Consider the following 27,279-nt stretch of genomic DNA (forward strand, 5'->3'; position numbering starts at 1 on the left):
CTCCCCATTGCCTTCCCAGGCACCACCTGACTTTCTACAAAACAAAAAAGTATTACAATAGGAATATTTTATGTCCAAAGAAAAGTCTAGAGAACAGCATGACAAACACCCATGTGCCCACCACCCCAGCTTAAGACATAAACCACTTCAAGTATATTTAAAGCCCTTATTACAACATTCCCTTCCCTCTCTCCCTCACGGTCACTACTCTCTTGAATTTGCTGTCTATCACTCCCATGCATGCTTTTACACTTGTATTACATATGTATGTGTCGCTAAACAATATATGGTATTGTGTTGCGTGTTTTCAAACTTTATATATCTGGCATGAAATTATATTTTCCATCTGCAACTTGCTTTTTCCATCCAACAATATATATTTTTATTTTAAAAATTGTATTGAAGTATAACATTCATACAAAGAGCAACATTCATACAAAGAGCACACAAATTATAAGTGTGCAACCCTGGATTTTCACAAACTGAATCAACAGTGTGTTTTTGAGATTTAGCCTCAGGATGCATAAGCTTGCATTCACCTATTTTGAGGATTGTGGAGCAGAGACAGCTTTCCATTGTCTGAATGTGTTGCTATTTATCCAGTTTCCAGATGATGGACATTAAGGCTGTGTCCAGCTTTTCACTATTACAAACGATGCTGCTATGAACATCCTTGTGCAAGTCTCCCGGGCCCCCGTGTGAGGTGTTCTCGAGGGCAAAGCCTGCTCATCTTCAACCTGATCATATATATACTGCCAGGTCGCTGTCCAGCCCCTGGCTCTCGCTGGCTCCCAGCTCATTCGCCAAGATCTTCCCACTGCTCCAGGGAGCCCACTATCCTCCTTGTTGACACCCTGCCCAAACATGCCACCTCTTTGCCTGCTGCATACAAGTGTTAAACTCACCTCTCCATCCAGGCTTTACTAAAACGCTACCTCTTCCAGGAAGCCCTCTTGGGCAGCACTGGGCCTCAGGGTGTCATCTCCTCTGAGTGACTTCCTCTCACCCCAGTTGTTAGAGCCAGAGAAGATAGAGACAAACCCAGACCAGACACTGGGGGAAAGGGAATATGTTCTGGAGAAAGGAAACATGGGTAGACTAGTAGGGAGTATGAGAAGCTGGGGTACGAAACAGATTGCTTTGGGCCTTGATGGATGAGTAGGAGTTTGTCAGGTAGAGAGGTGGGAGGGCATGTCAGGCACAGGGAAAGGCAGAGGCTGGGCACTGGAACAGTCATCACTGGGTTGGGGATGTGAGCAGGGTGGATGGGTGGTGGAGGAGACTGGAATAGGGCTGTGAGGAGCCTTGCAGGCCACCCTTTCACCCATTCTGACCCTTCTGCATTCAGCTGGCATTCTCTGGAGATGGCTGTGTGTGGGAGCCAGGGAAGGCAGGCACATTCATTTGACACCTACTGAATGCCAGGCACCAGTAAAGAGCTTATACCCATTATCTCTTTGGTTTTCTCACCCAAGTTGGCGATAGAGACTCATGGTGTCCCCATTTTACAGGTGGAGGAATGGGGCTCAAAGAGGGACAGTCTTTTGTCTGTAACCACAGAGCCAGGAGAGGTAGGGCCGGTACGCAGTTCAGGTCCATCCCACTTCAGAGACTGCATTTAACCCCCGTTCAGCCAGAGGCGAGAAGACACCTGGGAGAGGATTCTGCGGAAGCAGGTCACCGGGAGGGGGCACCCATTCCCAGAGGCAGAAGCCCCGAGTTCTCGGGGGTGGGGTGGTTCCTGACTCGCGCAGTGTGACCGGGACCAGTCTTGTTCTCTCTGGGCCTCAGTTTCCCTCCTCCACGGGGCAGCGATGGTCAACACAGGTTCCTACCGGCCCGCCCCATAGCCTGGGGTTCCGGGGTCCCGTGCCACCGCGGCCCGCGCTGTGTGACCTTGTTCCAGTAGCCTGCCCTCTCTGGACTGGCGGCCCCGGATTTCCAAGCGCTCTTCCGGCTAGCGACAGAGCGGTCTCCGGCTGCAGAGACCCTCCCGCTTCCCCCGAGTTGCGGGGGCGCGGGTGGGGGTGGGGCGCCAGGAACTGCGCGGGCCCCCCCAAGGCCCCCCCAGCCCCGCGCCCGCGGCCAGATCCGCGCCTGGTTTTGGGCGCAGCCGCACGGCCCCCTCCCCCGCGCGCCTCTCCCCGCTCCCCGCCCCCTCCCCGCCGCTCTCGGGGAGCCGGGGCCGCGCGGCTCCTCCTCCCGCAGCCGCATCTGGGGCGCCGCGCCGGCCGGAGGAGAGGCATGGGGCGCCCGCGGGCCGGGGCCGGGGCGGGGGCTGGGGCCTAGGCGCGCGGACCTGCGAGCGGACCCAAGAGGCGGCGGCGGCGGCGGCGGCGCAGCGGAGCGGCCAAACGGGCCGGAGGCGGCCGAAGCGCCCGGCGCAGGTGAGGGCGCGGGGGTGGCGCGCGGCGGCTCCTACCCCCTTCCCGGGCCGGCGCGCTCAGTCCCTCGTCTAGACCCCCCAATCCGGTCTCCTCCCCGACAGACCTCCCTGAACCGGGGGGCGGTGCTGGCGCAGAAAAGCCCCCTCCCCTGCCAGTTCTATCTTCCGAGCCCGGGTCCGAGGGGCCGGCTGTGCGGCTGGGAAGCGCCTTCTCTGGTTGGGATCGCCCCATCTACATCTCCCCGGACCCTCAAATCGGGGGCGGCGGCACTGGGGCCCGGAACCCCTGTCCGGGGCCGGACCCTCATTCTGGCTCTTTTTCCCGCGGACTGCCCCGTACCCTGTATCAAGCGGCTGCCAAAGACTGGAAGCCCCCTCCTCAGGCCCGCCCCCTAATCCGCAGGGCGGCCTGGGGGTCAGACGGACCCCTCCCGTGCCCGGCCAACCTTGGCGCCTGGGAGAGCAGGGCTATGCTGGTCGGGGCATTCCTCCATTCATCCCAGCTGCCTCGGATCCCGCCTCGGTAGCCCCAGGAGCCGCCGGCTCCCCCCTTCCCGAGCTCTTTCCCGGGCCTGGCATCTGGGGAGGGGGCGGGAGCAGCACCCCCCTCCCGCGCTGCATAGCGCCCCCTCCCTGTTTGCGTCCCTGCGAGGGGCTGGGCTGACCTGGGCACCTGGGCTGGGGGGGCACTCACATGGCTACTGGAGGCCCCCACGTGCGGCGCCCCGCGGAGACAGGGGTTCACGTTCAGACCCAGTGGCGGATGGACCAGGTGGCCGCGGGGACCAGCTGGGTCCAGATGTGCCGGGCCTGCTGGGAGGGGACATGTGCTACCTGGACGTGTGATGGCCCTTGGTCTCTTTTGGCCGAACCTGCCGCTCCAATCCCCCTCCATCCCTCCATCCCTCCATCCCTCTATCCCTCTATCCCTCTGTCCCTTCTCCCCTTCTTCCTCCGCTGCCTGTGTTAAAGAGACGGGCTGTCAGAGACTGTTGATGTGGGAAAAAATGAAATGGGGGAGGGGTTGTGATTGGCAAAGGCCAGTTCTGCGAGGGGGAGGGGGTGCAGTGGGTAGTGGAGGTGCCCTGAGAATGGGAAGCCCTAAGCTTGGAGGGCAGCGCTGATGGGGAGAAGGTTCCCGGCACCTCCACCCGCCTGGAAGTGGAAATGACATAGCGGGAGGGGGCTGCAGTTCCAGCCCCTGGGGAGACTGGCCTGCCCTGCCTCTACCTCCATTGCACCTCTTCTCCAAGACTAGTCCCCAGTGGGAAGGAGGGAGTCCTGGCTCTCTCTGCCTCTGAGCTCTCACTTGTGGGAGGGGGCTGTTTTCTGCCAGCTGGAGGTGGTGGGAATCAGTTGTACAGGACCATCTCGGAGAACGCCGGTTGGAGGAGCCCTGTTTCTGTCCCTCCTTGGTGGCCAGCTCTCCCTTGCCTTCTCTGCCAGAGGGCACTGGGCTGCCTGGTCCCAGGGTGGGGCCGCAGAGCTGGTGCTCTGGCCTGGCTGATGGGTGGCTGGAGTGTTGGAGCCACCACCAGGCCCCAGAGCCGGCTGTTGGGGCCAGTCAGCGGCAGACTCCAAGTGTGTTACCAGCAGCTCGGGAGATGCTGGCTATGCACGTGGGGCTGGCGAGAGTGCCTGTCTCCCGCTGTGGCAGGGGTGGGCCAGGGATCCTGGGTCCTCCAGGAGCTGGGACAGCACAACTCAACTTCTGGGAGTGTGCCTGTGTGTGGTGTCCATGGCGACCCCGTACTTACCTGCCAGAGGCCTGGTGAGGCCTGTGCTGGGGTGCTGGGGAGTTCAATGGCTGACAGGGTCCCCACCTCCAGGAGCCTCTGTTTTGTGGGGGGAGGCAGCCTGTGTCAGGTATTGGAGACAGTGTCCATGCTGAAGAGAAACTGTGAGCTGGACAGGACCTGATGGCTGGGTTATGTGGAACCCCAGGAAGCATCCGGCTGGTGCCAGCCTTGAGATGGAGCCGCAGGTCTGAGGGCTGTGCCCCGGGCATGAAGCTGCCTGGCAGCTGAGTTGGTGTTTTTGAAGGAAGGCTGTGCAGCACTTGGGAACTAGGAGAGAATGTGTGCTTTGGAGCTTTCAGGAGACGCTGACGTATCGGATGTATCAGGGGCACCCACTGACATCTCATTAGGTTCTTGTGTGGTTTGTGAGCCACGGGCTTCGTAAATGCCAGCAGTTTAACATGATGGGGAGGCTCTGAGGAACCGTATCCTGGGCACTGTATGTGACAGAAGCGGGTGGTCCCTACCCTCCTATACTTCTGTGATGGGTATTCATTCATTCAGAAAAGCATTAGAAAATCGCATTATCTGACATCAGTGCATTTGAACACTTTCATTTAAATGTTCTGAAATGTGAATTAATACAATCTTGAATGCAGGGGTTTTTTTTTAATAGAAAGCACACAGTAGGTACTCAATAAATGCCATGGCTTGCAGGATGAAACCCAACCTCCCCCTCCCCCCAACTAGCTACTTTCTAGCCACGTCTTGCTCCCCACCCCCTCCCTCTTTGGCTCAGGTCCCCCTGGCCTGCCTTCAGTTCCTGGAACAGGCCACATTCCCTCCAGCTTCAGGGTCTTCACACATGCTGGCTCCTCTGCCTGAACATCTCTAGCCCCCTTCCCCCATGTGCCTATTCAACTACTGCTCATCACCCAAGCTTAAGCATCGCTTCCAGAAGAAAGCCTTCCTCGATGCCCAGGCCAGGCTGTGTCACTGTCACCACGTGCCCAGCCCCGTGGGGCTGTGCTTCATTACCCCATCCCCATCCTTCTTGGATGTCTCTGGGTGTGGTTGGTGCAGAGATGGGCTGGGTCCCACCTGCCTCTTCACGCCATTGCCCTGATGCTGAGAAGATGTCTTGGCTCAACGTGGGCACTCATCCATTTCTTTTGACTTTTGACGACCTGGTCCATTCTGAGTAGAGGGCTGGGCTCTGGGGAATGGGGGGAGACTTGGCCAGGCCGTTGCCAACATGACTGTCCATGTGCGTTCCCGGCCTCCAGCTGGGTCTGCATACACAGAGGCATTTAGCCAGAATCTGTGGGAGTTATAGGCCTGTAGCCTCTAAAATCCCAGCAGGTCTGTGGGACACCCAAGGGCTCTACAAGAGGGCGAGGGGCCATGCTGGGGCAGATCCAGCATCTTTATGGGTGTGCCCCTGGCCAGGCATTTCCCCCTGTGGCTATTCATTTGCTCACATCATCACCTGTCTACCTGTTCAGCCTTCCCTCACTCGCCAGGTCACTGGCCTGTTCACTCTTTCATTTCCTAGTCCTCTGTTCGTTCTTTGGGCTACTAGTGCTTCCTGAGGCCCACTCAGTGCCCAGCCCTGTGCCAGGCTTGGGGACACAGAGTCAGACCTGCGAGGATCCCACTCTGTAAACTGCAGCCATCCTGCCAGGTGCTCCCTAGTGATGGAGACTGGTGCTGTCCAAGGGCCAGAAGTGCTTCTTAAAGGATATGTACTTGAGCTGGGTTTTGGAGGCTTTGGGGATTTGGGTAGATGGAGAATAGTGGGGAAGGACACTGCTGGCTGTGAGAACTGCATGGATAAGGCACAGTGGCCCATGCTTGTAATCCCAGTACTTTGGGAGGCCAAGGTGGGAGGATTCCTTGAGCCCAGGAGTTTGAGACCAGTCTAGGCAACATAGTGAGACCCTGTCTCTAAAAGAAAAAAAAAAGAAAGAAAAGGAAAAAGAAAAAGAAAAGAAAAGAACTGCATCAATAAAGACAGGAAGGCAGCCACATGCTGGGTGAGCTTGGGGATGCTGCGGGTTATGTGTCCTTTTAAGCGGAGGTGGCCACTCCTGAGTGGGCCACAGGGAGGCTGGTGGTGGAGGGAATAGGGTGCAGCATGGTGGGCATCCACTCTTCTAGGAGCCCTGTTGCGAATTTGCTGTGTTTCTTTGGATGAGGCGTGTCCCCTCTCTGGGCGCCCTTGATAGAGTGAAGACTTGGACCTGGTGATCTCTGAGGGGCCTTCTGCCTTCCACTGTCCGAAGTCTGTGATCCTGAGAGCCCTGCATCTTGGAACATCTGGTGGGCTCTCCTCCTGTTTTCTGGACAAGGAAACTGAGCATTAGTTTAGTTTATTAGTAAGGTCTCCAAGGCTGCACAGCTAGTGAGGTGGAGGTGCCAGGGTTTGAATCCAGAGCAAGCCACCGGGTTTGCTGTAGTGGCTTTGAAGGGCAGCTTTCGTGTGTAAGCTCCCAGGGCTGGCGTCAGCATGGGGCTGACGAGGCTTGGCAGTTTCTTCTAACAGATGACTCTGTTGGTTAAGGGAGTGAGGGGGTTGGAGAGCAAACTCACTGGGCATCTTTGGGAAAAGCTGTCACTGAGGAGGCCTGTGTGTTGTACCAAAGACAGGCCCACTTCCTACTTCATCAGAATATGTGGGGACGCTTTGAGACTCACATGACTAGACATTCTTTCGTTGTGACCTATTGGGGAGAGGGTTGCCTGTTCTGTTCCTATATCCCCTCCACAGCATCTCCTGGCAGCTCCTCCAGGGCCAGGACTGAAGCCTTTAGGGGTGTGCAGTACTCTACAGTTCGTAAAACCCATTTGATCACCCATCCTAGCCGCAGCCAGGGTTAGGAATGAAAAGGGATATTGTCTCCATTTGACAGATGAGGAAACTGAGGCTCAGAGTGGTTGGGTGGCTGCCCAAAGTCACTTGGAGGGTGGGGGGTGGACCCTCAGCCGAGGCGCCCCTCTCACTGGGTCCTTGCGGGGAGGGCAGTGTGTAGGGGCCTTTCGCTTGCAGATCGCACATTATTTCCTGAGCCAAGGAGCGGGGCCCAGGATCCTTCTGTGCTAGGTTTCGCAACGCCGCCTCCTCGCCACCGAGCTGTCTGACGTGGCCTTTTCAAAAACCCAAAATGAATGGAAGCACATTTTGTTTGGAGAATTTTGCTACACCCCTCACCAGGGCTGGTTGCAAAACCAGGCTTGGGGATCCCTGCTGATGTTGACGGTGATAATAATAATAATAACTGTATCATTGGCTAGCATTTCTTTTCATTCAGTCATTCCTTCAACAAAGCGTTTTAGACCATCTCCCAGGCCATGTGCACTGCTCAGCCCTCTGTTAGTGAGCACTGATGCAATACTTGATGCCTGGACTCTCTTTCAGCCTCCATCACACCCTGTTATGATTATCACCCCCATTTTATGGAACAGCAAACTGGGGCACAGAGAGCCAAGGCTGCACAGCTGGTGAAGTGGAGGTGCCAGCATTTGGACGAAAGGCTCCCTCCCCATGACAGGGACTGGAAGACAGAGGCCAGGGTTTGGACATAAGTCAGTTAGAGTTTAGAGGCTGGTCTTAGCCCCGTGTTCTGGGGATTCTGAAGTTCCTGTTTGTTCCACAGCAAGCGTTGAGTGAGGAGGGAATCAAGTGCAGCAGTCCCAGTTCCTGGCTTAGGGAAACCTGAACAGACACGCTGGGGGCAGAGCTGGGCCCGGTCTGGAGAGCAGCCTCGGGACTACCCTTGGACTCCGTGGCCGCTCTGCTGTCGGCGGCCACCACTCCTCCAGCCCCTCCAGGGGCCCCATCTGAACTATGAGGTTCGCGGGTACTGAGGAATGGGCATCAGAGAACTGTGGCCTCTCTCCCGACTCCTCTGCACTTCCCCAGCATACAATTCTGGTTAAGCCAGCGCATCTCTCAGGCTTCTCACAGGGCACGGGGAGTGATGTGGGTGATAAGGAGTGACCATGACCGGCAGTCCATTGGTGAGGAAGAACAAGATATTTGGTTTCTGGGACTGTTCATGGAAAGGGCAGAGCCCTCAATATGTGCGCACGCGCGCACACACACACACACACGCGCACACACACACACACACACACACACACAGAGTGCAGCCACCCCCCAGCCACAGTCACATTTGCACTCTGCTTAGGTGAGAGAAGGGCTGTGCCGGTCACCCACCTCTGGGAGTCTGCTTCCAAACTGGCTAACAGAACATTTGGTGCGTGAGGGGGTCATCTTTAGAAAGCAGAAGATGGGGGCAGGTTCTGTCTTTGATGATGTAGAAATGGGGCAGGCATCCTGGTGTCTAAATGGAGCAAAAGACTTATTGAGGCACTTATGGAGTGCCTGCTGTGTACCTGGCACTGCACTGGGACTCAAGATGGGGGATCAGAACCACGTCCTGAAGAGGTATTGTGCTGGTGGGGGCAGTGGGACTCTGCACCCCCCAGGTGCTGGGCTGAGACTGAGCACTCGGCCTCTGGGTTCAGGTATTTTTCTTCCTGTAGTGACAGATAAGCCTGCGGGGGCAGACAGAGGTGGGTCCAGGAGGCTTTTTGTTGCAGCTGCCAGGACATGGGTGCTGGGTATTTGGGGGTTTGTAGTAAGAGGAACGAGCAGGTTTGCTGCTGCTGTGTGTCCCTAACTGATTGCCTGCACCTCTCTGGGCCTCCAGCTACTCGGTGGGAGTAGAGGTGGCAGTTTGGTTTCTGAGTCTTTCCCGGTTTAGCCCTCTGTGACTCCAGGGATGAAACGAGTTGGGTTTCCCTCTGAGCGGTGTCAGGGAGTCCTCACTGTCCTCACCCCTGACCTGCCACCTGGCTTCCCCACCGCCCTCTGTCTTCCAGCTCCTGTCATGGGGAGGGAGCCTTTCCTTCCGCCCACTGTGGGCTGACTGCGTGCAGTGACGCAGCACCCGAGGACTCTGGAGTGCAGCTTGGAAACGGGAATCTGGGTTTGCTAGAGACAGGGGGAGAGGTTCTTCCCACCACCCCCAGCCGCCTGCCTGCCTCTCTCCCTCTGTGGCTGCCACCAAGCCCTGACACCTCCTCAGCTCTGCCATATCCACTCAGGGAGTGGGAGGCTCAAGGCTGGAGGCTCAGCTGAACAGGGCCCAAGTTGGAGTCTCAGCATGCCAAGGCCTTGCTGTGTGACCCTGGCATGCTTGCCTGCCTTTTCCGAACAGTGTGTACTGTGAGGGCTGGGCTGTGAGATTCTGGGGCTGACCAGGCAGCTTTGCAGTGACAGCTCTAGGGGGTCACCTGCAATTGGGGAGGAGCTCCTGACTGGACTTGGTCTGCTGCTGGGGAGACAGGGCTGTGGTCCAGAGACTGCTGGGTTGGAGATAGAGTCAGGACCCTCTGCCGCCTGTGTTTTCCATGGGCACACCCTGCAGCTGAGGGAGCAAGGTGCTGTGGTCATCCCTGTTTTACATCTGGGGAAACCGAGGCTGCACAGCTGGTGGGTAGTAGAGCTAGGATTTGAACCCAGGTGTGTGTGATTCATGCACCCAGTTGAGAAGGTAGACCCCAGGCAAGAGGCCTGCTGGGCCACTCTTTGTGAGGGCTCCTTGTGCCCCTCTGGGACTCAGTTTCCGCAGCAAGAGTCAGGAGGTGATGTTGGGGTTGCCTTGCCCTTCTCTGAGCCCCATCTGGTACTGCTGGAATTTTTCTGAGCCTCCCCACCTGACCTACAGCTCCTATCCTCAAAGTGAGTGTGGCGGCAGGAGAAGGGGTGTTGGCATCTGACACTTCCTCAGGGACCTGCCACCTCGGGGTGTGAGGGATTCCCGGAGGACTGGGAGTGCACGAGGCCTTCCAGGGACAGCATGCTGGGAGCAGAGGCGCGTGCAAAGGCGGGCGGCTCTGGGGATCTTGACTAGACCAGGGGCCAGGCCCACCTCTGCCCATCTATGCATCCGACCCTCGTAGATCTGGTTCACAGGGGACTCTGGGAGAGTGCAGATGGGGACAGGGAGGGAGGGCCGCCCTCAGGGTCCTTCCCACTCCCTCTGTGTGTGTGTGTGTGTGTGTGTGTGTAGGGAATGTGAAGGGTGTGTGTGTGTGCATGCTGTTTGTATGTGTGTATGTGTAGTGTGTAGTGTGTGTGTGGTGTGTGTATGTGTGTGTGGTATGTATGTGTGGTGTGTGTAGTGTGGTGTGGTGTGTGTATGGTGTGTATGGTATGTGATGTGTGTGCTGTGTAGGATATGTGGTGTGTATGGTGTGTGGTATGTGTGATGTGCATGTGGTGTGTGTCATGTATCTATTTGTGGTGTGTGTGTGGGGTGTGTATGGTGTTTGTAGTGTGTGTGTCGTGTGTATGTGGTGTGTGTGTGCTGCATGGCGTATGCTGTGTGTGTGGTGTGTGTGGTGTGCATGATGTATGTATGGTGTGTGTGTGGTGTGTGTGGTGTGTGTGTGGTGTGTGTGATGTGTGTGGGACTATGGTGTGTATGGTGTGTGTGTGGTGTGTGGTATGTTCATGTGAAGCATGTATGGTGTGTATGTGGTATGTGCTGTGAGTGTGGATGTATGATATGTATGTATGGTGTGGTATGTATGTGTGGTGTGTATGTGTAGTGTCTGTGTGACGTGTATGGTGTGTGTGACATGTATGTGATGTGTGGCATGTATGTGGTGTGTGGTGTGTTGTGGTATGTGGTGTGTGTGTAGGGTGTGTGATGTGTGTGTGTTGTGTTTGGTGTGTGTGTGCTGTATGTGGTGTATGTTTGGTATCTGTTGTGTGTGTGGTGTGTGTAGTATGTATGCTGTATGTGTGGTGTGTGTGTGTTGTGTTTGGTGTGTGTGTGCTGTATGTGGTGTATGTTTGGTGTCTGTTGTGTGTGTGGTGTGTGTAGTATGTATGCTGTATGTGTGGTGTGTGTGTGGTATGAGTTTGGTATCTGTTGTGTGTGTGGTATGTATACTGTGTGGTATGTACACGTGGCATGTATGGTGTGTGTGGTATCTGTATCTGTGTGGTGTGTATGTGATTTGTGTGGTGTATGTGGTGTGTGTGTGTGACGTGTGGTGTGTGTGTGGTATCTGTATGGTGTTGTGGTATACATGTGGGGTGTGTGTGGTATGTATGTGAGGTGTGTGTGTGATGTGTGTGGTGTGTGTGAGGGGTATCTTTGTGGCATTTCTGTGATGTGTGTGGCATCTGTGTGGTGTGTGTGTGGTATGTATGGTGTGTGTGGTGTGTATGTGTTGTGTGTTTGGTAGTTCGGTGTGTGGTGTGTGTGGCATCTGTGTGGTTTGTGGTGTGTGTGGCATGTGTGTGGTGCATGTGTGGTGTATATATGTTGTGTGTTTGGTGGTTGTGTGTGTGGTGTGTTTGTGTGTTATGGTGTCTGAGGTATCTGGCATGTGTGTGGTGTGTGTGTGATGTCAGTGTGGCATGTGTGCTGTGTGTGGCATCTGTGCAGTGTGTGGGCTGTGTGTGTGGTATGTATGGTGTGTGTGTGTGGTGTGGTATTTGTGTGGCATGTGTGTGGTGTGTATGAAGTGTGATGTGTATGATGTGTTATGTATGGTATGTGTGGTGTGGGTATGTGGTGTGTGATGTATGTGGTGTGTAGTGGTATGTGTGTGTTTGGTGGTTGTGCTGTGTGCTGTGTGTTGTGTCTGTTATGTATGGTGTGTGTGGTGTGTGTGTGTTGTGTATGGTGTGGTGTGTATGTGTGTGGTGTGTAGTGTGTGTGATGTGTGGTGTGGGGTGTGGGTGTGTGGTATGATGTGTGTGGAGTGGGTTTGTGGTGTGATGTGTGTGTGGGATGTGTGTGTGGTGTGATGTGTGTGGTGTGGGTGTGTGGTGTATATGTATGTTGTGTGGTGTGTGTGCTATGTATGATGTGTGTGATGTGTGTGTGTGGTGTGTGTGGTGTGTGATGTGTGTGTGTGGTGTGTTATGTATGGTGTGTGGTGTTTGTGTGGTGTGTGTGTGTTATGTATGGTGTGCGGTGTGTGTGTTTGGTGTGTGCAGTGTGTGGGATGTGTGTGTGGTGTGTGTGTGTGGTGTGTGTGATGTGTGGTGTGTGATGTGTGGTATGTGGTGTGGTGTGTGTGATGTGTATGTGGTGTGTGTGATGTGGTGTGTGGTGTGTATGAAGTGTGATGTGTATGATGTGTTATGTATGGTATGTGTGGTGTGGGTATGTGGTGTGTAATGTGTGTGGTGTGTAGTAGTGTGTGTATGTTTGGTGGTTGTGCTGTGTGCTGTGTGTTGTGTCTGTGTTATGTATGGTGTGTGTGGTGTGTGTGTGTTATATATAGTGTGGTGTGTGTGTGGTGTGTAGTGTGTGTGGTGTGGGGTGTGGGTGTGTGGTATGATGTGTGTGGAGTGGGTTTGTGGTGTAATGTGTGTGTGGGGTGGGTGTGTGGTGTGATGTGTGTGTGGTGTGGGTGTGTGGTGTGTGGTGTATGTTATGTATGTTGTGTGGTGTGTGTGCTATGTATGGTGTATGTGATGTGTGTGTGTGGTGTGTGATGTGTGTTTGTGGTGTGTTATGTATGGTGTGTGGTGTGTGTGTGGTGTGTGTGTTATGTATGTTGTGTGTGGTGCATGTGTGGTGTGTGCAGTGTGTGGGATGTGTGTGGTGTGATGAGTGTGTGGTGTGGGTGTGCAGTGTGTGGTGTATGTTATGTATGTTGTGTGGTGTGTGTGCTATGTATGATGTGTGTGATGTGTGTGTATGGTGTGTGATGTGTGTTTGTGGTGTGTGTGTTATGTATGTTGTGTGTGGTGCATGTGTGGTGTGTGCGGTGTGTGGGATGTGTGTGGTGTGATGTGTGTGTGGTGTGTGTGTGGTGTGTGATGTGTGGTATGTGGTGTGTGTGTGATGTGTGGTGTGATGTGTGTGTGGTGTGTGTGATGTGGTGTGTGTGTGTGCTGTGAGGTGTGTGTTTGTGTGTGTTGTGTTACATCACCTCCCAGATGAATATAAACTCACAATAGTGACAGACACTGCGACCCAGGAGAGCTAAGAGGAGACTTTAGCCATCTTGGGGTCCAGGAGCTGAGACCTGAGAGTGAGGAGGGGTGTGGTGGGGTGTGGGGGCAGCACGGAGAGCCATGGGTCACAAGCCTGGACAGAGCAGCCAGGAACTTGGAATAAGGAACAGTCAGGGCTGGCTGCGTGGGCTTCATGGACCGCAAGGACTGGTGACAGGAGGAAACTGAGGCTCGGAGCCACGAAGCAGCCTGCCTAGGCAAGACTAGAAACTTGGTGAACATGGTTGGGTCCCTGGGGCTGCTGGATGGTCTTTCCTGGCCACAGCTAGCAGAGCCAGTGGCCATCACTGAGTCCAACTCAGGACATTTGAGCAACGTTCCTGAGGCCCTGCAGCAAGTCAGAGGGGCTGGGCCTCCCCTTCCCAGCCTCTCAGCCTCCTCTTGTTGGGTGCATCCCACTGAAAGAAACTAGGGAGCCACAGAAGGTTCCAGAGCAGGGCAGACCTACAGTGCTCTCCTCGCCGACCACTCCCCAGGCCTTCCTGGTACTTCCCGGTGTTGGCTGCCTGTCTGCTGCTGAGGCCAAGGCCAGAGGTGACTGACCTCTGCCATCTCAGTCTGTGGCCTCTCTCTGCTGACACTGGCCGGGCAGAGACAAAGGCAGTGGGCAGCCTGGGAGTGGGTGGTGTGGCCCACCATCCCTGTGGCTTTCAGGAACCATTTGCAAGGCTGGGTTTGATAATGACAAGCCTGGTCCTGGAGGCCAGCGGGAAGGCAGCGTCTCATCCTGAGCCCTTGAGATGCGTCTGGGGGATCAGCCACAAAGCGGAAGTTGGGCTCCTTCCTCACTGACCTCCCCTTCTCAAGCATCTTTTGGCAACAGCCTTCATGGCCTCTGGCAAAGATGACCATCCCTGCCTCCTAACTGATTTCCTGCTGGTGCGTCCTCCACGCAGGTTAAGTAACCACATCCAGCTGCTCATGGCCCAGAGCCCTGAATGAGGCCATTGCTGCCCCTGTCACCTGCCTTTGTGCACCTCAGCAGCCCCTCCTGCTGTGCCCCCATCTCACCCCACCCACAGCTCACCTGAATGCTGAATGACTGGGCATGCCCAGAACCTTCCATGTCCTCTGGCTTTCCTGCCTTTGTGCTTACTGTTCCCTCTCCCTGGAAATCCTTCCCCACAGTCTTGGCTTGGTAACTCTGATTTGTTACTGATGGCTCAGCTCGGACCTCCCCTTTCCAGGAAACCTGCCTTTCCCAACCATATGGGTCACCGTACCCCCTCAGCGGACTAGACTGTGAGGGTCTCCCACCGGGCAGAGGCTGGGGCCTGGCACACAGCAGGGGCACAGCGTGTGTGTTACCTGAGCATTGTTGAGCCTGGTAGTCCAGGTGGGCCTGAGAACAGGTGGGGGTGGAAAGGCAGCCCAGCTCACCAGCCCATCCCCTTCAGCAGTGCTCCCCAGCGCCCCCTCACAGAGGAGCTGGGTCTCCCGGGGGTGCCTTGGACAGCAGCCCAGGCCAGCCCGTCCCATTGCAGCCCATCACTCCTCTCCTCCCCAGCCTCTTCTCTGGGGGCCACCCCCTCACCTGGACCTGGCACTGAGGGAGTAACTGAGGCTGGGCAGACAGGGAGCTGGCTGACCGGCAACCTGTTTGGCTTGCACACCTACCAGGGCTGGCTTTTCAACCGGGGAGAAGCTCAACTGTTTGAAAATATTTCTCCAGGATAGGAATAAATTTCTTGTTCTTGAAGCCTCTGAAATTTTAGAGTCTATTTATTACTGTAACCTAGTCTACACTAATATGAATATCTGTTATGTGCCAGAGACTATTCTAGGCACTGGGGATAATAATGTTAACCTCCAAGGAGGCTACTGTGAAAATTTTCTTCCTTTCTCTCCTCTCCTCTCCTCTCTTTTCCTCTCTCTCTCTCTTTCTTTCCTCTCTCTCTCTCCTTCCTTCCTTCTTTTCTTTTCTTCTCTTTTCTCCTCTCTTCTCCGCTCCTCTCCTCTCCTTTCCTCTCCTCTCTTCTCTTTTCTTTTCCTTTTTTTTTTTTTTTTGACAGAGCTCTGTTGCCCAGGTCGGAGTGCAGTGACATGATCATAGCTCACTGCAGCCTTTAACTCCTGGGCTCAAACAATCTTCCTACCTCAGCCTCTCAAGTAGCCAGGATTACAGTTGCATGCTGCCATGCCCAGCTACATTTTTTTAAAAAAATTTAGAGATGGGGTCTTGCTATGTTGCCCAGGCTGGTCTTGAACTCCTGGCTCAAGCAATCCTCTGTCCAGCCTCCCGAGTTGCTGGTGTTGTGGGTGTGAGCCACCGAGCCCAGCACTCTTGTGAGAATTTTCTGAAAACTGAGAGGTGAGCACGTCTAACTGGGTGCTGCACATAGCTGAGTCAGATCCGTTCTTGAGTCCAACACAGTCATAAAGAGCAGCCACACAGGGCTGGCTGAGGTTGGCAGGGATGGTCCTCTGGACAGATCAGGGCCACTAAAGGAAAGAGCCCTGGGCGTGCCCAGCCTGGGAGCATGGTCCAGCACAGCCTCTGAAGCCAGCCCTGATTCTCTCCAGCCTCAATTCTACCCTGAATCAAGGCTCATCTTCTATACTCGCTACCTATTACTGTGGAACAAATTACCCCAACACTTAGCAGCTTAAAGCACTAATAAATGTGTGCTCTCACTCACACACACACAGTCCACTCCAGGAGTGACTTTGAGGGCATCCAGTTTACCCTCATGATGGTCAGGTTAAGCAGTGATAAGGGCTGTTTCTGAGTGGGTTCTGGGTCACAGCTTGACACCAGCTGTCTCTCCAATATGCCCTGGGACTCTAAGCAGAAGGGGCCACTGTCCTCACAGGAGAGGAGGCAAGGCACAGAGAGGAAGAGTGACACTCCTGAGGTCGCTCATCCGGCAGCTGGTGGACCCAGAATTGTCTCCCTGTCTCCCAGGCTGAAAGGTAGTAGTGCAGTCATGGCTCACTGCAGCCTCCCACTCCTGGGCACAAGCGATCCTCCCCACTCAGCCTCTCAAGTAGCTGGGACTACAGGGGTGTGCCACTGGACCTGGCTAATTTTTAAAATTTTTTGTAAAGAGGGGTCTCACTTTGCTGCCCAGGCTGGTCTTGAACTCCTGGCCTCAAGCGATCCTCCCTCCTCAACCTCCCAAAGTGCTGGGATTACAGGTGTGCACCCAGCCCTTGCCCAGGATCTTAACCACTGCACCCTCCTGCCTTGGGTGAGACGGACAAGGGCAGAGAGGCTCTGGCTGGGTGGGGTCTTCAGGCCTGTCTGGAAATGAGGTGTTCATAGCAGTGATTGTTGATGACGAGCTGTTCTAATGAGCAGGGTTTTTTCTGATTTTGTTTACCATTACAAGAGCAAAACTGAGGCCAGAAGCAGTAGCTCACACCTGTAGTCCTAGCACTTTGGGAGGCCGAGGTGGGCGGATCATGAGGTCAAGAAATGGAGACCATCCCGGCCAACAGGGTGAAACTCCATCTCTACTAAAAATACAAAAACTAACTGGGTGTGGTGGTGCATGCCTGGAGTCCCAGCTACTCAGGAGGCTGAAGTAGGAGAATCGCTTGAACCCGGAAGGTGGAGGTTGCAGCAAGTCGAGATTGCGCCACTGCACTGCAGCCTGGCAACAGAGTGAGACTCTGTCTCAAAAAAAAAAAAAAAGAGCAAAACTAGTTGGAAAGGTGGGCATCAGTCTCAGGCCTGGAGGGAGGGAGCTGCCGATTTTGAGGGGTGGCCCAAGTTTGAGTCCCTGCTCCGATCACCAGCTGTGTGACTTTGAGCAGGTCACAGAAACCTCTCTCAGCCTCAGTTTCCCCCTCTGTCCTCGGAGGGATAACAGTGTCATTGCCTGTCTCAGAGGCTTGGTTTGAGGGTGAATTGAGGTCCTGTGTGTTCAAGTACTGAGGACAGAGCCTGGCATACAGCAAGTCCCCAAAATAAGGCAGCTGGTGTTACTGTGCTCTCTCCTGACACCCGCACACCCCCCGGAACCTTCTGGCACTCCCTCCCTAGCCTAGCCCAGGGCAGCTCACAGAAGGGCCAGCCTGGGAAAGTGGGCCAAGGGTGAGCACTGTGGACAGAGCCCTGCGCAGAGGGCACAGTGCTTGTCCCCACCTCACAGAGGGGGAAACCAGGGCCCACAGATGACTAGTCCAAAGGCCTCAGAGGTGGAGCGGGGACAGCATCACAGCCTCATGACTCTCAGTCCAGTGCCTTTCCTGCCGCCCAACTCCTTAGGGATTCTTGGGAGAACTTCAAGGAGCTAAAGAGAAATCTAGGGGCCCCCAGGGCGACTAGGAGGCCTGGGAGGTGGGTGCTTGGGTCCTCCTCCCCTCACCACCCCAGGCCTCTGTGTGACCCTGTTGGAGTTGCCTCCTTCTCTGTGCCTCTCTCACAGCAAGGTAGTGGGGAGAGTCTGGAATCTGAGGAACCTGGATTCAAGGCCCCCTCCCCCAGGCCTCCCTCTATGTCCCCCTCCTCCAGGCCTCCCTCTGTGTCCCCCTCCCCCAGGCCTCCCTCTGTGTCCCCCTCCCCCAGACCTCCCTCTGTGTCCCCCTCCCCCAGGCCTCCCTCTGTGTCCCCCTCCCCCAGACCTCCCTCTGTGTCCCCCTCCTCCAGGCCCCCCTCTGTGTCCCCATTCCCCAGGCCCCCCTCTGTGTCCCCCTCCCCCAGGCCCCCCTCTGTGTCCCCCTCCCCCAGACCTCCCTCTATGTCCCCCTCCCCCAGACCTCCCTCTATGTCCCCCTCCCCCAGACCTCCCTCTATGTCCCCCTCCCCCAGACCTCCCTCTATGTCCCCCTCCCCCAGACCTCCCTCTATGTCCCCCTCCTCCAGGCCTCCCTCTGTGTCCCCCTCCCCCAGGCCTCCCTCTGTGTCCCCCTCCCCCAGACCTCCCTCTGTGTCCCCCTCCCCCAGACCTCCCTCTGTGTCCCCTTCCCCCAGACCTCCCTCTGTGTCCCCCTCCCCCAGGCTTCCCTCTGTGTCCCCCTCCCCCAGAGCTCCCTCTGTGTCCCCCTCCCCCGGACCTCCCTCTGTGTCCCCCTCCCCCGGACCTCCCTCTGTGTCCCCCTCCCCCGGACCTCCCTCTGTGTCCCCCTCCCCCGGACCTCCCTCTGTGTCCCCCTCCCCCGGGCCTCCCTCTGTGTCCCCCTCCCCCGGGCCTCCCTCTGTGTCCCCCTCCCCCGGGCCTCCCTCTGTGTCCCCCTCCCCCGGGCCCCCCTCTGTGTCCCCCTCCCCCGGGCCTCCCTCTGTGTCCCCATTCCCCAGGCCCCCCTCTGTGTCCCCATTCCCCAGGCCCCCCTCTGTGTCCCCCTCCCCTGGACCTCCCTCTGTGTCCCCCTCCTCCAGGCCCGCCTCTGTGTCTTCCTCTCCCAGGCCTCCCTTTGTCCCCTCCTCCAAGCCCTCCTCTGTGTCCCCCTTCCCCAGCCCCACCCTGTGTCCCCTCCCTCCTCTATTGTCCTGATTTGTGCCTGGCCCACATTCAAAGTGGCAGCTTTGGGGTGGGAGCTCAGGCAATGGGAACCCTGCTTGGAGGGGCCCAGCCAGGCCCACCCTGACCCTCGCCCTGGTGGACTCCCTCTGCCAGGGCAGGCGGCAGTGGGGCTGTGGGGCTGTGGGTGGGGACTCCGGTTCCCCTCACACTGCAGGCCTGCGTCGTGCCCCCCAGTCCCTTGCTGCGTGCCCTGCATTGGAAAGCAGATATATTTAGATGAAATGCTTTGTTCCAGACAGATTCTGCATCCGCTGTACTTGTCAGGGCTGGGGAGGCAGGGCCTGTGAGCAGCCACACCTGGCACCTGGAGTCTGGGCCCCCTTTGCCCACCTGCCTGGGACCTCTGGGGGCTACTGGCTGGGTGAGGGGGACACTGATCAGACAGAGGCCTGGCCCTCTACTGACTGTGGACTGGTCTCCCTCTGCACCCTCTCTGCTGCCTAAGGCCACATCTCTCTGACTCTTTACCTCCAAGTCACAGCCAAATCAATCCTTGGCTCTCCATCTGCCCCCAACTTCCTCTGAGTCCCCGAACCCTCCTGTAGTCCTCCCCAGGACTCAGCACTTTGTCCCCTGTGTAGTCAGTTAGCAAAAGAGGATTTGCGCCTGCTGCGGGCCAGGTCCTTGCTGGATGTAGGACATGGAGATGAAGGCCCTCAAAGGAGCCACATCACAGTCTAGGAGCGGGATCATAGACCACGAAGACAACAGCGGGTACCTGCATGGCAGCAGGAAGCCCTAGGTCAATGGCACCCACGCTGGGGTGATGGTCAGGGAAGGCTTCTCAGAGGAAGGAGCGGTCCAAGCGGACACCCGTTGGTTAAGTGAGAGTGAGCCCACACCTGGAGATGGAACAGGCCTTCCTGGCAGAGGGAACAGCACGTGCAAAGGGCCAGGGTAGAGGGAAGACCTGGCTGCACCTGGGAAAATGGGGAGCAAGAAGACAGGCAGGGATGGGGTCTTTCAGAGCCTCGAGTGCCAGGCTGAGGGCCTCAGCTGCCGCATGGGCCCTGGAGGGCTGCGGGGGAGTTTCCAGCAGGGCAGTGGCCATGTCTGGTGTGAGCATGGCTGGGGCAGCTGGTCATTGGTTCCACAGCCACTCACCAGGCTGGCCCTGGCTTCCACCTCAGATGTGCTCTGCCCGGCCTGGTGGGAATCAGAAATAGCTCACACGTGCTCAGCGCCTGGTGCGCTCCCCTGCCTCAGTGCATTTCATCTGCGCCCGAGTCTAGGAGGACTCAGTGCTTGTGAGCTGGGTGACCTTCTCACTCCTGCTTATTAATATCCCTCCCACTGGGGCTGTAGGCAGAGTTGGGAGAACGAGCATGGGGAGGGAGCGAGGAAGGAGAAAGGTGGGGGTCCCAGAGTGGGGAAATGCTGAGGGCTTGGTAATAGTACCTGCCCACCAGAAAAATATCCAGCAGATAAAACCCAAAGTATAAAGAAAAACGTACAGATCCCCCTCGATCTACCTGCAGTGGTGACCACATTTTGATGCCGACCTTCCAGCCCTAAGGGCCAGGAGAGTCCCTTTCACTCAGAGCCATGTCCCCTCTGCCCACCACAGGGTCTGGCATAGAGTGGCCCTTAGGGAACTCCAAAAGCAGGTAAAACAGTGATGAGGCCCACGGAGGAGGGTCACGGGGACCATGGGCCCTGACTGGAGTCGCAAAGGCTTCCTGGAGGAGGTGACACTTGAACTGAGACCTAAGGGATGAGAAGTTGCCCCAGCAAAGAGGAGCAGAAGAAAACATTCCGGCAGAGGAAACTGCAAATGTGCAAACCCCGGGGTGTAAGGAAGGTGGGGTTTTCAGGGAAGAGGAAGGAAGATGGTGAGGCTGGAGTGTTGGGATGTGGAGGGAGGACAGGTGAAGCACTAGAGGGTGGCGGGGGCCAGACCGTATGGGGCCTTCTGCACTATGGTCAGGATTTGGGAATTTATGTAAGAGCATGGGTTGTGGCGCCAGAAGGTCTAGATGCAAATCCAGCTCTGCTACTTATTGGGGGCTTGACTTCAGAAAGTTACCTAACTTCTCTGTGCCTCAGTTCCCGTCATCTGTAAAGTAGGGGCAGTGATGGTGCCTGCCTCTTAAGACTATTGTGAGGATGAAATGACTTAATGAACTGCTTAGGACAGCATGTGGCACACAGCAAGTGCTTATAAATGGTAGCTCTTGGCATGTCAAAGTCGTCTGTAGACGGAGGGCATCTGTGCAGATGATTTTGCAATAGGGTCACATTAGTCCGGCTCATCTGCAGCTACTTCTCCCCTTGATGCTGGCCATCCTGCCAGGTATTATTATATTTGAAATTTCTGAGTTGTGGTATAACACGTGTTGTAGAGTGTACTAATCTTAAGCAGGTAGTATAGCTTGATACATGCATATATCTCACCCTTGTAACCACCACTGAGGTCAAGACACAGGATATTTCCAGGCCGGGTGCAGCGGCTCACGTCGGTAATCCCAACACTTTGGGAGGTTGAGGAGGGTGGATCGCTTGAGCCCAGGAGTTTGAGACCAGCCTGGGCAACATGGTGAAACCCCGTCTCTACAAAAGATACAAAATCTAGCTGGGCATGATGGTGCGTGCTTGTGGTCCCAGCTACTCGGGAGGAGGCTAAGGTGGGAGGATCGCTTGAGTCTGGGAGGTTGAGGCTTCAGTGAGCCATGTTCTCACCACTGCACTCAGCCTGGAGTGAGAGAGAGACCCTGTCTCAAAAAAAAAAAAAAAAAAAAAAAAAGATATAGGATATTTCCAGCTCTACCAAAAGGCTCTGTCTTGCCTTTTCCAGTTAATTCCCTACCTCCCTCCCCCAGGGTTAGCCAGTATTCTAACTCCTAAAGCCATAGCTTCGTTTTGTCTTCTTCGCACCTTCATATAAACAACATCATGCAGATTGTCTCTTTTGTGCTAACTTCTTTTGCTCCTCACTTTGTCAATGAGATTCATCATGGCTGTTGGGTGTATTGGTAAGTTCATTCTTTTATATTGCTGCCTAGTATTCCATTTAGCGAATATGTCATACTTTATCCATTCTATTCTTGATAGATTTTGGAATATTTCTAGTTTTTGACTATATGGATAGTGCTGCTTTGAGCTTTCTTATAGATGTCTTTTGGGAAACTTATGAGGTTATTTCTGTTGGTTATATACCAAGAGTGGAGTTTATTTATTCTGTGGGTTGTCTCTTCACTTTCTTGATAGTGCCTTTACAGCAGGGGTCCCCAACCTTTTTGGTACCAGGAACTGGTTTCATGGAAGGCAAGTTTTGGGATGAAACTGTTTCATCTCAGATCATCAGGCATTAGTTTGATTCCCATAAGGAGCATGTAACCTAGATCCCTCGCATGCGTAGTTCACAGTAGGATTTGTACTCCTGTGAGAATCTAATGCCACCGCTGATTTGACAGGAGGAGGAGCTCAGGCGGTAACGCTGGCTTGCCGGCTGCTCACCTCCTGCTCTGTGGCCCAGTTCCTAACAGGCCACAGACTGGTACAGGTTCATGGCCCAGGGACTTGGGACCCCTGCTTTAGAGCACAAAAGTTTTAAACTTTAGTGAAGTCCAATTCATCTCTTTTTTTTTTCTTTTGGTGTATTTTCTTGCGGTGTCATATCTAAGAAACAGTTGCCTAATTCAATGGCATGAATATTTATGCCTGTGTTTTCTTCTAAGAGCTTTATAGTTCGGCTGGGCACGGTGGCTTATGCCTGTGATCCCAGCACTTTGGGAGGCTGAGTTGGGAGGATCATTTGAGGTCAGGAGTTTGAAACCAGCCTGGCCAACATGGTGAAACCTCACCTCTACTAAAAATACGAAAATTAGGTGGTCACCTGTAGTCCCAGCTACTAGGGAGGCAGAGGCAGGAGAATCACTTGAACCCGGGAGGCAGAGGTTTCAGTGAGCTGAGATTGTACCACTGCACTCCAGCCTGTGCAACAGAGTGAGACTCTGTCAAAAAAATAAAATAAAATAAAATAAAATAAAATAAAATAAAATAAAATAAAGAGCTTTATAGTTCTAGCTCTTACATTTAGGTATTTGATCCATTTTGAGTTAATTTTTTGTGCCTGGTGTGAGGTAGGGGTCAAATTTAATTATTTTGCATATGAATAATAAGTTGTGCTGGCACCATTTATTGAAAAGACTGTTCTTTCTCCATTGAATGGTCTTGGCACCGCTTTTGAAAATCAATTAACCATAAATGTGAGATTTGTTGTTGTAGTTGTTTTTAGATCCTCAGTTCTGTTCCATTGATCTATCCTTATGACAGTTCCACATTGACTTGATTATTGTAGCTTTGTAATAAGTTTTGAACCTTATTATCCTTTTAATATCTGTAGACTCTGTAGCTATGTGACCTGTTTCATTCCTGATATTTGTAATATGTGTCTGATCTCTCTGTCTTTCTTATTTTTAATTTTTGATCAGTCTGGCTACATATTTATCAATTGTATTGATCTTTTTGAAGGACAGTTTTGGTGTCACTGATTTTTCTTATTGTTTGTTTTCTCTTTTAGTGATTTTCTGTTCTGATGCTGTTTTCTTTCTCCCACTTAGTTCAGGGTTAATTTGTTTTTCTTTTACTAGTTTTGTTTTTTTAAGGTAAAGCAGAGGTCATTAATGTTAAAGCTTTTGTCTTCATGAGTATAGGCATTTAGTGCTATAAAGTTTCCTCTAAGTACTGCTTTAGCAGCACCCCACACATTTTGATATATTATATTTTCATTTTTATTCAGTTCAGAGTAGTTTCTAATTTCCCTTTTGCTTCCCTCTTTGGCCCATGGGTTTTTTAGAAATGTGTTATCTGATTTCCAAATATTTGAGGATTTTTCAGGGATCTTTCTGTTAATTGTTTTTAGTTTAGTTTTTTAATTCCATTAAGATGATATAACATATTTTGCATAACTTTAATCTTCTAAAATGTATCGAGACTTGTTTAATGGCCTGGAATCTGGTCTATCTTGGTAAATGTTCCATGAAAAGAGTATGTATTCTGTTGTTAGGCTATGGAGTGTTCTATAAATGTCAGGTCAAGTTGGTTGATCATTTTCAAATCTTCTCTATCCTTATTTATTTTCTGTCCACTTGCTCTACCAATTATTGAGAGAGAGCTATAGACATCTCTGACTATAATTGGAGATTTGCCTATTTCTCCTTACATTCCTATCCCTTTTTGCTTTATGTATTTTGAAGCTTTTTTATTCAATGCATACATATTTAGGATCATCATTCCTATTGATGCATTGACCTGTTTATCATTATGAAATGATTTTATAATATTATGAAATATACCTTTTTTTTTTTTTTTGAGACTGAGTCTCACTCTGTCGCCTGGGCTGGAGTGCAATGGCACAGTCTCAGTTCACTGCAAACCTCTACCTCCTGGGTTCAGGCAATTCTCCTGACTCAGCCTCCTGAGTAGCTGGGATTACAGGTGCGCACCACCATGCCTGGCTGATTTTTGTATATTTAGTAGAGACAGGGTTTCACTATATTGACCAGACTGGTCTTGAACTCCTGACCAAGGCAGGTGATCCTCCTGCCTTGGCCTTCCAAAGTGCTGGGATTACAGGCATGAGCCACTGTGCCTGGCCTGAAATAGACTTCTTCTAATGTTAATGTAGCCCTCAAGATTTTAAAATTGGTATTAACATGGTCTATATATTTTCATCCTTTTACTTTGTACCTGTTTGTGTTTTTATATCTGAAGAGCATTTCTTGTAGGCAGCATATATCAACATATCAAAATTTCCTGGATGCTGTTAAAGCAGTACTCAGGGGAAACCCAACAAGTTGGGCCCCAGATTCACCCCAGGTTTAAGTCTTTTATCTTGCTCTTTGTTTTCTATTTGCCCCAACTATTCTTTGTTTCTTTTTTCTTATTTTTCTGCTACCTTTAGAATTAATCACATTTTTGTTATTCCACTTTATTTCTTGTTAATTATAGCTATAACTTTTATTTTAGTGTTTGTAGTATGGCTTACAATCTATACTTTAAACTTATCGCAGTTTACTTTCAAGTGATATTATATCAGTTCATGTATAGTACATCACAATAGCATGCTTCCATCTCTTCGGTTTTGTATTATTATTATTATTATGCATTTGACTTTTATATATGTAATAAACACAACACTACATTGTTATTGTTTTTGTCTCAATGGTCATTATCTTTTAAAGATATTTAAATAATAAGAAACATAATCCTATATATTTACCCATGTAGTTATCATTTTCAATGCTCTTCATTCCTTTTTATAGATTCATATTTCTCTCTGGTATCATTTTCCTTCAGCCTGAAGGATTTTAACATTCCTTATAGTGTGAGTATGCTGGTGAGGAATTCTTTCAGCTTTCCTGTGTCTGAAAAAGTCTTTATTTTGCCTTCATTTTTTTAAAGTTATTTTTACTGGGCATGGAATTATAAGTTAACAGATTTTTTTTTTCTGTCAGTATTTTAAAGTTGTTCCACTGTCTTCTCACTTGCATTGTTTTTGACAAGTAATATGCTGTTATGCGTATCTTTGTTACCAGTATGTAACACATATCTTTTTTTTTTTTTTCTGGCTACTTTTAAGATTTTCTCTTTTTTTTTTTTTTTTTTTTTGAGACAGTCTCACTGTGTCACCCAGGCTGGAGCACAGTAGTATGATCTCAGCTCACTGCAGCCTCTGCCAGCCGGGTTCAAGTGATTCTCCTACCTCAGCCTCCCGAGTAGCTGGGACTACAAGTGTGCACCATTACACCTGGCTAATTTTTGTATTTTTAGTAGAGATGGGGTTTTGCCATGTTGGTCAGGCTGGTCTCGAACTCCTGACCCTGAGTGATTCACCTGCCCCGGCCTCCCAAAGTGCTGGGATTACAGGCATGAGCCACCATGCCTGGCGTAAGATTTACTCTTTTTTTTTTTTTTTTTGAGACAGAGTCTCACTCTGTTGCCCAGGCTGGAGTGCAGTGGCACAATCTCGGCTCACTACAAGCTCCGCCTCCCGGGTTTATGCCATTCTCCTGCCTCAGCCTCCCGAGTAGCTGGGACTACAGGCGCCTGCCACCTCGCCTGGCTAGTTTTTTGTATTTTTTAGTAGAGATGGGGTTTCACCATGTTAGCCAGGATGGTCTTGATCTCCTGACCTCGTGATCCGCCCATCTCGGCCTCCCAAAGTTCTGGGATTACAGGCTTGAGCCACCACACCAGGCTAAGATTTACTCTTTACCACTGGTTTTGAATACTTTGGTTATGATTTACCTCCATATGGTTTTCTTCATATTTTTTGTCCTTGGGTTCATTTAGTTCCTGAAATGTGAAGATTTATAATTTATAATTTTACACCTGGCAGAGTGCAGCACAGGGAATGAGAGGAAGTGTCAGAGCCCACAGCTTGGTGGAGGCCACTTTTGCCTCAGTTTCTCTATCCATCTGCTAGGCTGAGGGATATACCTGCATTCCAGGACATTCCTTTGTTCCAGATAAGAATTATCTGGTTAAATTCCAAGGTTGCCAGGCGCAGTGGCTCACGCCTGTAATCCCAGCACTTTGGGAGGCCAAGGCAGGTGGATCATTTGAGGTCAGAGGTTCGAGACCAGCCTGGCCAACGTGGTGAAACTCTGTCTCTACTAAAAATACAAAAATTAGCTGGGTGTGGTGGTACACGCCTGTAATCCCAGCTACTCAGGAGGCTGAGGCAGGAGAATTGCTTGAACCCAGGAGGTGGAGGTTGCAGTGAACTGAGAATGCACTACTGTGCTCCAGCCTGGGCAACAGAGCAAGACAACATCTCAAAAAAACAAAAAAATTCTGTGTTTAAAGTGCACATTGGTAGAGTGGCCAGTGTGTCAGGTGGTTGGGTGTGCCCCTTGATTTGATCACTCAGCTTCTCCAGGGCAAGTTGGTACAGAATTGTCACACAGTTTGGGTTTTTTTTTTTTTTTGAGACGGAATTTTACTCCTATTGCCCAGGCTGGAGTTTAGTGGTGCAATTTCATCTCACTGCAACCAGGTTCAAGTGATTCTTCTGCCTCAGCCTCAGGCATGAGCCACTACGCCCAGCTAATTTTTGTATTTTTTAGTAGAGACGGGGTATCACTATATTGGCCAGGCTGGTCTTGAACTCCTGACCTTGTGATCCGCCTAACTTGGCCTCTCAAAGTGCTGAGATTGCAGGCGTGAGCCACCGCACCCGGCCTAATTTTCGTATTTTTAGTAGAGATGGGGTTTCACCATGTTGGCCAGGCCAGTCTTGAATTCCTGACCTCAGGTAATCTGCCCACCTCGGCCTCCCAAAGTGTTGGGATTACACGCGTGAGCCACCATACCTGGCCAAGCTTGGAATTTTATATATGTTTGACCTGGCAATTTCAGCTCCAGGAAATTTTAAGAAAACAGTTCAGATTATTGGAGCCAAACAGTCATGAGTTTGAACCTGGATGTACCTCAGGTCACCAGTTATGTGACCTGGGGCTAGTTACTTTACCTTTCTGAAGTATCATTTGCTTATCTGTAAAACTGGAATTTTAATATTTATATTATCTGATTGTAGTGAGGTTAACTGAAGTAATGTGTGCAAGATATTCAGCTTAGGGCCAGACACAGCGCGAACCTTGTGCCCCTGAGGGATGTCTTGATGAC

At 52.5% G+C, this 27,279-nt stretch overlaps 1 protein-coding gene across 18 annotated transcripts in view; it reads left to right on the top strand.

Annotated features, from left to right (window-relative positions):
• The first annotated feature begins 2,167 nt into the window (after positions 1-2,167).
• Positions 2,168-27,279, top strand: part of DLGAP4 (DLG associated protein 4) — a 231,379-nt gene continuing 206,267 nt past the window's right edge. For 16 of the 18 annotated variants that reach the window (XR_012419327.1, XR_012419330.1, XR_012419329.1 and 13 more), the window contains exon 1: positions 2,168-2,387. The gene's annotated coding sequence lies outside the window, so the exon portion shown is untranslated. The remainder of the gene's footprint in view (positions 2,388-27,279) is intronic. The other 2 variants (XM_074005247.1, XM_074005246.1) reach the window with 1 other exon arrangement.

The sequence above is a fragment of the Macaca fascicularis genome, chromosome 10 (genome assembly GCF_037993035.2).
Source record: "Macaca fascicularis isolate 582-1 chromosome 10, T2T-MFA8v1.1".
In the NCBI taxonomy this organism is placed as follows: Eukaryota; Metazoa; Chordata; class Mammalia; order Primates; family Cercopithecidae; genus Macaca; species Macaca fascicularis.